Raw genomic sequence first — 11169 nt, forward strand, 5'->3', positions numbered from 1 at the left:
AGCGCCCTTGCCAAAGCGATGCATTATTCATAGTTTGCTTATAGAGGAGTTTCAGAAGAGAACTGATCATTTCCAGAACAAGTTAACAGGCAGATAAAAGACACAAAGCCGTTCAGTATCTCAAAGATGAAGTTTTGAAGCGTTTTAATAAATACATACAGTATATTCTATGTGGATATCATTGAGGCATTTTAATGTAAAACCTTATTGTTACTGGAATTTGAATCCCTCCGGACTGGAGGCCTGATAATTAGTTAAAACAAGTCTAGATGTTAAATTTTAATTATTCCACTCACTTCGGCTCGCAACGATATAAACGCACAATTAGACTCGGCCTTGATCCATTTTACATTATTTTTCCTCAACATGTTGCAAGTGATTAAAAGACCAACAAAAGATGAAATAAAGTAAAGCAGTAAGAGGAAAATTATACAGACATATCCCTTGAATTTGGCAGCCTGCCCATCTCTGTTGAATGCAAATATTTCCTGCATTGTGTTTTTGTTGTTGTTGTTTTATGACCTGAAGATTGACATTGTGAATAAAAACATACAGACAGCCCACAGCTTAGAAAACAAAGCCAAAGGCTGCGCAAAAAAAAAAAAAAAAAAAGATTAATTAACGCTTGCCTTACTTGACTCACAAATTTGCCTGATTCATTCCCTGACATCTTTAACCGCTTCTTATTGAACATTTAATAAACACCTGACACGGGAAGCCTATAATTATAGGAATCCAGATCGCATTACTCTTCCGATATTTTTCCACGCAAAACACAATGTCCTCAGCTATTAATTAATACCGACCTCACCGAGTCTGCACGGCACGGGAGTCTGGCGTGTTTGTGTGTTCATCGGTGTTTGGGGCAGGATTTAGACGCCAAAACTATTGAATTATTGATTGTGAGTCCTCGCCAGTAAATGGAGGAGACGGAACTGGGAAAGTGCTGATCCGGGGGCGCGCATGCTTGTCCCGCGATGGGGCTTAAACACAGGAGTCGGGGGCGCGCACCTTCCTCAGATTCTCCCAAATTAATTCTTTGCTTGTAGAGACACAAGCTCTCAGGTCAAGTTCATCCTATCGTTAGGTCTTGATAATTATACTGTACATCCATAATTTACAGCTATTATAGCAGTTAAATCGCCAGAAATTATAATTGAGAGCAGGCTGAGCTAACATAATCTAAATATAATCGAAAAATTAGTATATCTCACCATTTTAACTTATAAAATGAAGCTCATAAGTCGATACGCATGTGTGTATTACTGTTATTTTAGATCATTACAGCTTACTCTAGATGGAAACCCAGAATTAGTTTTTCTTTTGAATTAAATGTTTTATAAAGCAAAGTTAAAAGAAATTTTAAATACAGAAATGCTGAATGCTGTTATGATCATGTACATTACAAGTACTCATTGAAATCAAAAGGAAGAGTAGGCCACGAAAAAGTATAGATAAACAAGCCAAACATTCAGAGGTATCCAGGCAGATCAATGGGAAGTTGAGTGGAAGGCAAAAGCGAGAACTGCACCATAAACTTCAAAGCCACAGCAAACAAAACATTCTTTTTCGGTGTATCATGCAATATACAAATTTTATGTGATGCTAAATCCGGGCTTCCCTTCGTTGTAAGCCATATTATTTCACGTTAGCAGAAATAAGTGCTTGAAATACATCACTAAGAGTGTAATTAATCCCCACATGATTTTCACTCCTTACTATGAATTCCTAAAAGGTCATTTTGATTGCATTCAAAATTATTCAGAGGCTCATGTATTTTAACCTGAATGTAAAATTAATGACAAACTGATATACAAAACAGCATTAGTATCGTGCAACTCGCAACAGTGAAATTGTTCTTATGGAAAATGGAAATTCAGAAATGTTGAATAAAACACACAACAGACCACAAAAAAAAATACTACCGTAATTTGTAAGATTGATGGGAATGCAATAGTTTTGCTTTGAAATCCAATCACTACAGTGACTCTGCATTGTTTAAGCAGTAAAGAACAACATAAATACATCAGCTTACTGTCAAAATGAGGAAAATATGTTTGCAGAACTACAGCAAAAGTTTTCGGCCTTTTGATTTCAGTAGATGGAAAAGCGTTCATTAAAATTTTTAGCCCGGTTACAGTGTAGAGTTCTTACACCAGAAGGTTATTACCACACAAGAGCACTTTAACTTGAATCATGCTTTTCAGTGTTTTACACCTTATTCGACAGATATTTCCCTTCATCCATCTAGTCCTTGGTCTTGTAAATAGGAGGTAGAAGAGGTCTGTCCACCTTTCAGCTCGTCCACGAGTCGCACACAGCAGTGGTGGAGAGGAGGGTCTTTGCTCTGAGGGGCCCAGGAGACAATGAGACGGGGACACACAAGTGTTCTGATTAGACATGGAGGCTGGCCGTGAGCTCTCACTCTCCTCTCAACACACTCTTTAAGACACACACACACCCCCACCCCCCACACAGCCAGCCAGGAGCCAGCCGCGCCGGCTTCTTCTTCTGCACAGCCATATATCCCACTCTCACTTGTCCCCCCCTATCTCCCCCTCCCCAACCTCCCTGCTTAACGTGCCCATACTCTCACCCGGGCGTTATTGTACACGGAGCTGGGTGAGTCAGGAGAAGGGCAATTATATTAAAGTTAATCAATTGCAGTGGACATATGAATCCAAATGCACGTCTCAGAGACTCACACACAGAGATCTCCTTAGCCTGGTGAGTCACAACAGCACTCGACACCGTGGAATCCTTCATATCAACTGGTGCTGTCTTGTTGCTATATTTACCCCACTACAACCCCTGAGACAAATGCACTACTCTCTCATTTCCCGCTCTTGGCTCTTTATCAAATTAGGACACTTTAAACAATCTCACAGAGCAGTTTTTTTCCCCTCCTTCTTCTTCTTTTAAACGACAGCAGAAGCAGCAATTTCTTTTTCCTGCATTTGAATGACTGTGGCTGGATCTGTTGTAAATGGTGTTTGTGCATTTATGAATTCATGTGAGAACACAGGAGAGAGCGCTCCCTTTTCTCTTCTTCTTCTTCTTCTTTTTTTTTTCTTCCTCTAAGGGCTTGCCTTTGTTACATGTTTGGAGTGCTCAAAGAGCAGGGCGCACACAGCACTGCACCAAAGACAACAGCCATCAGGAGCAAAGGCAGATAAAAGCCCAACTTCAAAGGCGTCAAATGGAGTGAAAGTGAGAAAGAAACCTGCTGAAAACTCCCTACAATAGCACTCACAGGCCCAGCAATTACGACGCCATATCACTGCCTGTTATCAAATGGGCACGCTGTATAAGGGCCTGGGTGGCTAACCGCAGCACTTGGTGTGGGTTGCAGTCAGCGGAGAATTACAGCATTTATGCAGAGTGTAACACTGTATTTAATACCACTGTAGGATCAAAAGTGGGTGTTTGCTCTGATTTGACCCATGTTATGGACAGGGAGGCTTAACCACAGTGATTACAGGCATAGAGAGAGAGAGGAAAAAACAAAACAAAACAAAACAAAAAAAAAGACGCACATAACAGTAACTCTGCTCAACTGAGCTGCAGAACAAAACAAAACAAAACAAAACACGAACAAAAAGAGAGAGGTCAGAACAAAACAAGAAGTCTAATTGTTTCGCTGTTTCCTGTTTAGGCACCCCACGGCAATCTACACATATTTTATGTACCAGGCACATTTTATTTGTTATTAATTCAGTTCCAGTTACAGCTGCTGTTGGAGATTAGAGAGATAGCATAGTAAATAAATCCCCCGCCCTGGGGAAAAAGACATAACAAGGGTATATGATTTGAGACCTGTGGCATTAGTAACCCTGAGGGGATTTTATGGAAAGAAAAGGCGACACTTGGCGCACCGCGGATGCCATGGGGAATGGGGGGACTTTGTGATGCGTTTTCTACTCTCGGTTTTATCCAGTAACTTGGAACAGGATTCCCTGTGGACCTGAATACATTTTTACAGATCACAATCACTGACTTAAAATAATTATAATGGAATTGTATGTGGGGAAAAAAACTAGCACAATTCAGATTATTGTGAGACAGAAAGAAGGCATGCATGGTTTTTCCAAAATGTATTACAACTAAAAATCTCAAAAGTGTGGCCTGTATTTGCATTCAGACCCTCTCACTAGGATAACCCTAAGCGATGCAGTTGTAACCTGTTTAGAAAACAGAATCCAGTTATGTATGGTGTGCAATTCCAGAACAAATACAGGCAGTCTGTAAAAATCAAACAAACAACGCACTCCGTGGGAGTTGCAGAGATACGTGGTTCAGGTGGGAAAATCTGCTGATGCAGCCAGCATCACTTTCTTTCAAAAACTGCTTGTTTTTGAAAGGTGTGAAGTGCACAACTAATAGTTGCTATGGTAATTTGTAGTTTGCAAACAACAACAACAACAACAAAAAACATGTAAGTGATGATGTGAACTCATAGAAGAAGGCGGCCGGGTCAGATGAAACCAAAACAGGATATGGTGGCCGCAGCGTCTTGCTGCGGATAGGAGGAAACATTATGTCTGCAGATGCTTTCCTTCTTATTATTGCTTTCCAAGTATACAATCGGAAAAGCTTAGATGTGCAAAACTGACAGAGGCGTGCATCTCAAAACATGCATCTGTAATTAGAGGAAAAGGTATTTTTTACAAAGGGTGAAATAAATTGCTCACTCCACTCTTCAGATTTTTTTATTTGCAGGTTCAAAGTGTTGGTCTAACACACATTGGATTTTGTGGTTATGTGACAAAATGAGAAAATTAGAAGTTTTGTGAATACTTTAGCAAGGCAGTGTGTGTGTATGTGTGTGTGTGTGTGTGTGTGTGTGCGTGTGTGTGTGTGTGTGCTGTGTTGTCAATGAGAGGGGCACACGGTAAATGTTAAACATTTGGCCCGTGCCGCTCTATATTTACAAGCCAGTGAGATTCAATCATTTGTCTGTGAGCATAATCGAGTACTTGCTTTTCATTCATCAGATGTTTGTTCACAGACTCTTAAATTACACAAAGCCTCCTTTGGAAACTCTGGCCTAACTAATCTCATATTGATTGTGTTCGCGCCGTCTGAAGTTTGCAGATTGCCATTTTGAAATGTCACGAAATTACAAAAAAATGAGCTGACAAATTACCCCATATTTGTATTTGGATGCTCGGGTGTCTTTTTAATGTGGGCAAAGCCAGGGAGGTCTACACTCATTCATCCCGTGGGGTTAAGTGTTTTTTTCAACATTTAGTCCAGGGAACCATTTATGGCGATTTATATATCTGTCAGCTGCCTTCAAATGCTCTCCTAACTGGTGACAGACATGTGCGGCCGAGGCAAAGTTTAGACGTGATGGAAAATGGCCTCTGGTTTTCAGTGTGAGCATTAATCACCTGCGTACTGTAAATGTTATACTCACGAAACCGTTCGCTGCTTTCACATAACCATAAATCTGGATGCAGTACAAAAATCAATACATCATGCTGATGTTAAAAAACATACAACTCTGTGATGGATACGCTGGTTGCATTTTTCTTACAGTTTTTCCATTTGGTCCCGTAGTTGTATGCAAACACGTCATAACTTCATAAAAAATGACTTGGGGGATCTATAAACAATAAAAATATTTATTTTATAAAAATTGCATTGAACTCTGGAAATTGGGTCATAAGTTATGTTGTCTGACAGGTGACAAGTCACTGTGAACTAACACAAGTATTCATACCCTTTGAACATTTTCACTTTTTTGCCGTGCAGCAACCACCAAACTATCTTGCAGTTTTATGGGCTTTTATGTGAAAGTTTGGCAAATGTAGCGCATCTTTGTAAAGAGCATCAAAGGGCATGGGAGCATCTCTCTACCAGCCTTGAGCATCTGGTGAATAAACTTTGCCTCTGTCTTTCTAAAGCAGCTCCAGCTTAGTAAGACTGCTAGGAGAGAGTCCACTTGGTAACCGTTTCCACGTCTTGCCACAGACTTTGAATTGGTCTGAGGTCTGGGCTTTGATTGGGCCATTCTAACGTATGCAGCATCGTCTCGTCAACTGTGAACAGCTTCTAATTCCCTACCAAAGAAAAGCATCCCCGCACCATGATACCGCCACCTCTATGCTTCTCAGTGTTGATTTTCCAATGATGGTCTGTATTGAAATGAGTTACTCTGTGTGACCCTGTATGATGCAAACCCTGAAAAAAATAGCATATTTGTGAATAAAACAGAAGCAACTACTTCAGTTTAAATAGTGTAAACGCCACTATTTTTTTCTCAGCTCTCTATAATCACAAATTAGACATCCATAAAACAGCCTACATTGTAATAACTTTTTACAAGAACGTTAATGCTGGTTATCAGAGAATATATTCAAAACTCGCAATTTTTTCTGATCATTCATGCATTAAAAAAGATAGAAGTTAATCCCTAACATTTAAGGAAAAGTTAACAAAATGTTAATTAACACCAATGCACTGATTGAGAAAAAAAAAAAAAGCTTTTTTATGTATAGGTGCGTCTTTATATATATTATAAATTGTGCTTATTACAAAAAGGTGAAGGTGTGCAGTGTGTGATTTTGAACACTTGAAATTAGAGATTAAAGAATTTCACAACTTGGTAAAAAAAAAGAGACCATTAAACTTTAAAATTGATACTTTTTTTTTTTACCAGGACTTCACTCAAGCGATGGTTCAACATTTCTTGAAGTGAGGTTCTGTTAAAATGTTACCAGCAGACGGTGAGTACATTTTGTAAAAATTCAGATTAAGCGGTATAACTACAGTATCAGAACAGTTGCAGCAGTTCACGCAAATGCTATTTTATAAACTTTTAGACCATTATTGATTCAGGATAAGACTGAGATTTACGGTCTCAAAAATTCCAGGTTTTGATTCCATAGAAGAAATGCAAACTTACGATTTTACGTCACTAATGGACTCAAGCCAAGCATGAAAAATGGATCTTCTTTGGCTCTCAAAATAAATAATGTATTAAAAAAAGTTACAAGTTTTCTGGCTTAGATTCTCAATAGACTTTAAACGCTGGTCTTTCAACAGACAACAAAACCTTGGTATGCACCAAGTGGCATTCACCATCAAAACTTCTTCCTAAGTTTCTCTCTGTTTTTTTGTTTTGTTTGTTCTCTTTCACACAATGGCAGATTTTTCCCACAATCTAACTTTGTGTGACGAGCATCATGGATTGAAACAAAAATGTATTGCATGATGTGAACAATTAATTACAAACTGAAAAACAACAAATATTCCTACCATAAAATACTGTGATATCTGATGCTACCAATAACAGCCAAATTCTTTAATTTTGTAGCGTATTCCTAAATTTGTTTTTAATTGTCAAATTAACATACTTATAGGACACGTACAGCAGTCCTGTTAGAGACGTATACAGTAGTAGCCTCCTTTCAGCCTGCTGACCAGCAATGTGCAACACCAGGTGCAGCAGGGGCCATATGAAACAGCATTCTTGTTTTGTCTCCAGCATTATCCCTTGCAGTACTTGTAAAAAAAAAAACAAAACCCATGTAAACAGCCAATTTAAATAGAAATCTTGGTAAGGATTTTATAAGTCTGTGAAACGCAACTGGAGGATCGAAACACAAAATTGTGTTTTGAGCACAGCGGTGAAGACCAATGTTTCTAAACGCTGTTCAGGAGGGCTGAGATTTGCTGACTGCAAAAGCTGCCTCAAATGATACTTCTAATTTTTATTCTACTGAAACATTTCTGTGACCCCTGGAAAGCCATGCATGGGGGCACTGGCATCGTGGAAAAGACCGTTTCCTTCAGGGTTGAAATGTTTCATAATGAAGAACAACTTTGTATTGATTGGAAGTGACCTTCTTAGCTGTAAGGGCAAAAGCAGACCAAAATCCATGCCAAGAAAATGGCTCTAAACACATCACAGAGCAAACCGCATGCTCACTCTGCAGGGGTCAAAGGTTCACTTTCGTTCTTTATCTGTTTAATTATAGGGAAAAGTAGCTCTGACAGAACCACCTACTGTTCATATATCTTAAATTATTGTTGCATTATCAATAAAAATGAAAGTTTACCTCAACCACACAGCCTCTCGTATAATAATAAGGCTTCAGGGCAGAGGAACATGGGGGGCAGGAGGTCAAGTGTTTTATGGGTAATAGAATTTTAGAACAGGATGTCGTCCAGAACATCTTATTCAAATGGTTTTCATCGATTCTGCCACTTGTGTCCTCTTACCAATACAACAGTATTGACAGCTTCATTGCGCTGGCAATTTACTCCTTAGGCAAGTGCAAGCTACACTGAGCATCCGCTACAAAACACAGTGACTTGCAAAGGTATTCAAACCCCTTGAACTACAAATTTTTAGCACATTTTAGATGTGCACATATAATTGTGTGTTCAATGAAATGATACAGCGTTTTCCTTTAAAAAAAAAAAATTATATATATATATATATATATATATATATATATATATATATATATATATATATATATATATATATATATATATATATATATATACATATATATAATAATCTGACTTGTAGGGCTACACAGCGGTGAAATGGTTACCACTGTATTGAGTGTGTATATTTTCACAGTGTATGCGTGGGTTCCTCCCACAGTTCAGAAACATGACTTTTGGGTTAATTTGTAATATAAAATGGTTCTTAGGAGCGAGTGTGTATTCCTGTGTTGTCCTCATTGGAGTTGACACTGGTCCAAGGTGTTTCCAACCTCAAGCTCTGTTGGATAATGAGGTACGGACAATGGATGGATAGATAGAAAATTTGAAAATCTGTGACAGGATTCAAAATAATTGTCATTGCAGAGACGAATGGCCAACAACCCAAACTCTTGCTGCTGTAATTCCAACCAAAGGTGGTTGACTTGGGGATGCTGAAAGAAAGGAAGAAAAGAATGACACATTTTTCAGATGCGTCCCCCTTTTTTTTTTCTTTTCTTTTTTTCAAAAATGTGAAAACAAGGGTGTACAGAAAATGGATGGATGGATGAAAAAAGGGATATTTACTGAGGCACCGCAAATGTGTACAGCAACTACGCACAAAGAGACGTCTACACGCATCACAATGTTGACGGACAACATGTGCATAAACAGTAATACATTAAGCAGAGGGTACCTGTCATCTTCAACTTGGCAAAAAAGAAAAGAAAAAAAAACACTTGAAGAATACAGCCGGCTTCAGAGCTGGCAAACATGAGCGGCTCTCGCAAGCAGAGAGAAGGGCAGAGAAAAGTTGACGAGGTGACGGTGCTGCACCGTGGAGCCAGGGAGGCATTGGAGGTGGCAGCTTCCCCTAGTAATGGGAACCTCTATTGGATTACAGTGTTGGCCCAACAATCTGCCAATGCCTAATTAAATAGACCCACATTATTTTCTGCCCAGGAGAGGTGAGTGTTTGAAAAGTCCACCGTTTCATTCCGAGATGGGATGTAAAAATAGATCTCATAAGTTTACCGTCACATGCGATCTGTCCCCTCTTTGATAAGGTAACGGCGTTTGTCCGACCCTCTTCGGCTCAGACTTTCCTCGGCTCGTCCTCAGTGGTGGTTATTAACATTATTTATGATGTAAGCTAAACAGCTACTTCAGTGTAGCTGCTTGCACTTCAACATAGACAGTACAGAAGAAGAGGGGCAAAGTGTTTTAGAAAGTTTAACAGCACCGAATCGAACAGCACATTTTCTCTGAATTTTATTTTAAAGGTGGAAGGTAATCTTAAAGAAGTCACCCATGTATCGCGAATAACTCCAGCACTGTCCTAAAATAGCCAAAGCTCGCTTTTGCAGATAGCCAACACTGTCAGAGGCAGGAAAGAAACCAGCTTACCGAAAACAACCGTGCAACATTTTCACTTTTTTCAAAAACAGAGAGAGAAACTAAATTCTGTGCACCACATTGCAGTACAGTATGAAAGGAGGTGAGATGGATGGAAAGTCAGAAACAGAAAGAGAGGCAGAGGACAGAGGCAGTGGTAGGTGCGGGACAGGGAGACGAGGCAGAAGGCAGGCAGACGTGCCAAAGACATGAGTGCGACAAAGAGGAAGCACTTTGTTGAGCTAAAGTATGTTGGAGAGACCGCCTCTTATCTTAATGATGACAGAGACCCTTTTAAAGGGTCACATGTAACAGACTGGAAACTGGAAGGGCTCTTATAGGATCAACTAAGGAGAAGCTGGGATTGAACAGGACTGTGTTTGTTTTTATTTTTATTAAATGTGCAGAAGTAGAATGCACTGCAAATTTCTGGACCTGTGAAGTCGAGCTTGGCTTTCTTTTCCCACAACTATTGTGTTAATTTCATTTAAGCTGGGTTGTTTGCCAGGTTCAGTCATTTTAACGTATATTTGAAGCCTATTTGGTTAGATATACCAATATTTTCTGTCTGTATGTTGACAGAACTTCTAAGTTTAGTGCTGGTTGCAAAATTTGACTTGTTTTTCATCTTGGTTTGCCAAATGCGGTAGAGAATACAAATAATAGAGATTATATTGCAAACAAACCCTGCACCACAGCTTAAAAAAATAAATAAATAAAAAAAGAAAAAAAAACGAAGCCCATATTATTTCTGGGATATTGTAAAACTGAGCAGTTATGACACTTTAAGCACGGATGCCTTCCACTAACATTCAGGACTTTTTTTTTTTTCTCTTTTTAATCTAGTAAATCTTTTTTTCCCCCCCAAGTATAATTATGTGGTTTTATCGGCTGCTAACATCACAAATTGCTCATATTAGTCAGATTTGTTTGCTTTATTCCGCAAAAAAAAAAAAAAGTCATTTTCCTTCTGCGGAGTAGGTCTCATAAAAATAGCTCGCCTCTCTGAGAGGAGTTTTTAAGGGCTTGGCGATGGAGCAAATACAATATATCTTTATCATATTTCCTTTGGGTGATATTTACAATCCCAACACTCATATCACAGTGATTTCCCCCTAAATACTATTAGAAATAATTGGGAGGAGCAGCAAACGTGCTGGAGTGACTGCAGCTTCTCGTAAGTGCTCACTCAATTGGCTCCATGACCAAAATGCGAAATGAAAACCCGAGCCGAGAGCCGGCGGACCGCAGAGAGACGCGTCGGCTCGGTCTGGAGGGCTCGCGTGGACACAGAAGGGATCCGAGTGGTGTAAGAACACATCCCTCTGGCAC

This window comes from Poecilia mexicana, unplaced genomic scaffold (genome assembly GCF_051168715.1).
Source record: "Poecilia mexicana isolate PSO_F unplaced genomic scaffold, ASM5116871v1 scaffold_13, whole genome shotgun sequence".
In the NCBI taxonomy this organism is placed as follows: domain Eukaryota; kingdom Metazoa; phylum Chordata; class Actinopteri; order Cyprinodontiformes; family Poeciliidae; genus Poecilia; species Poecilia mexicana.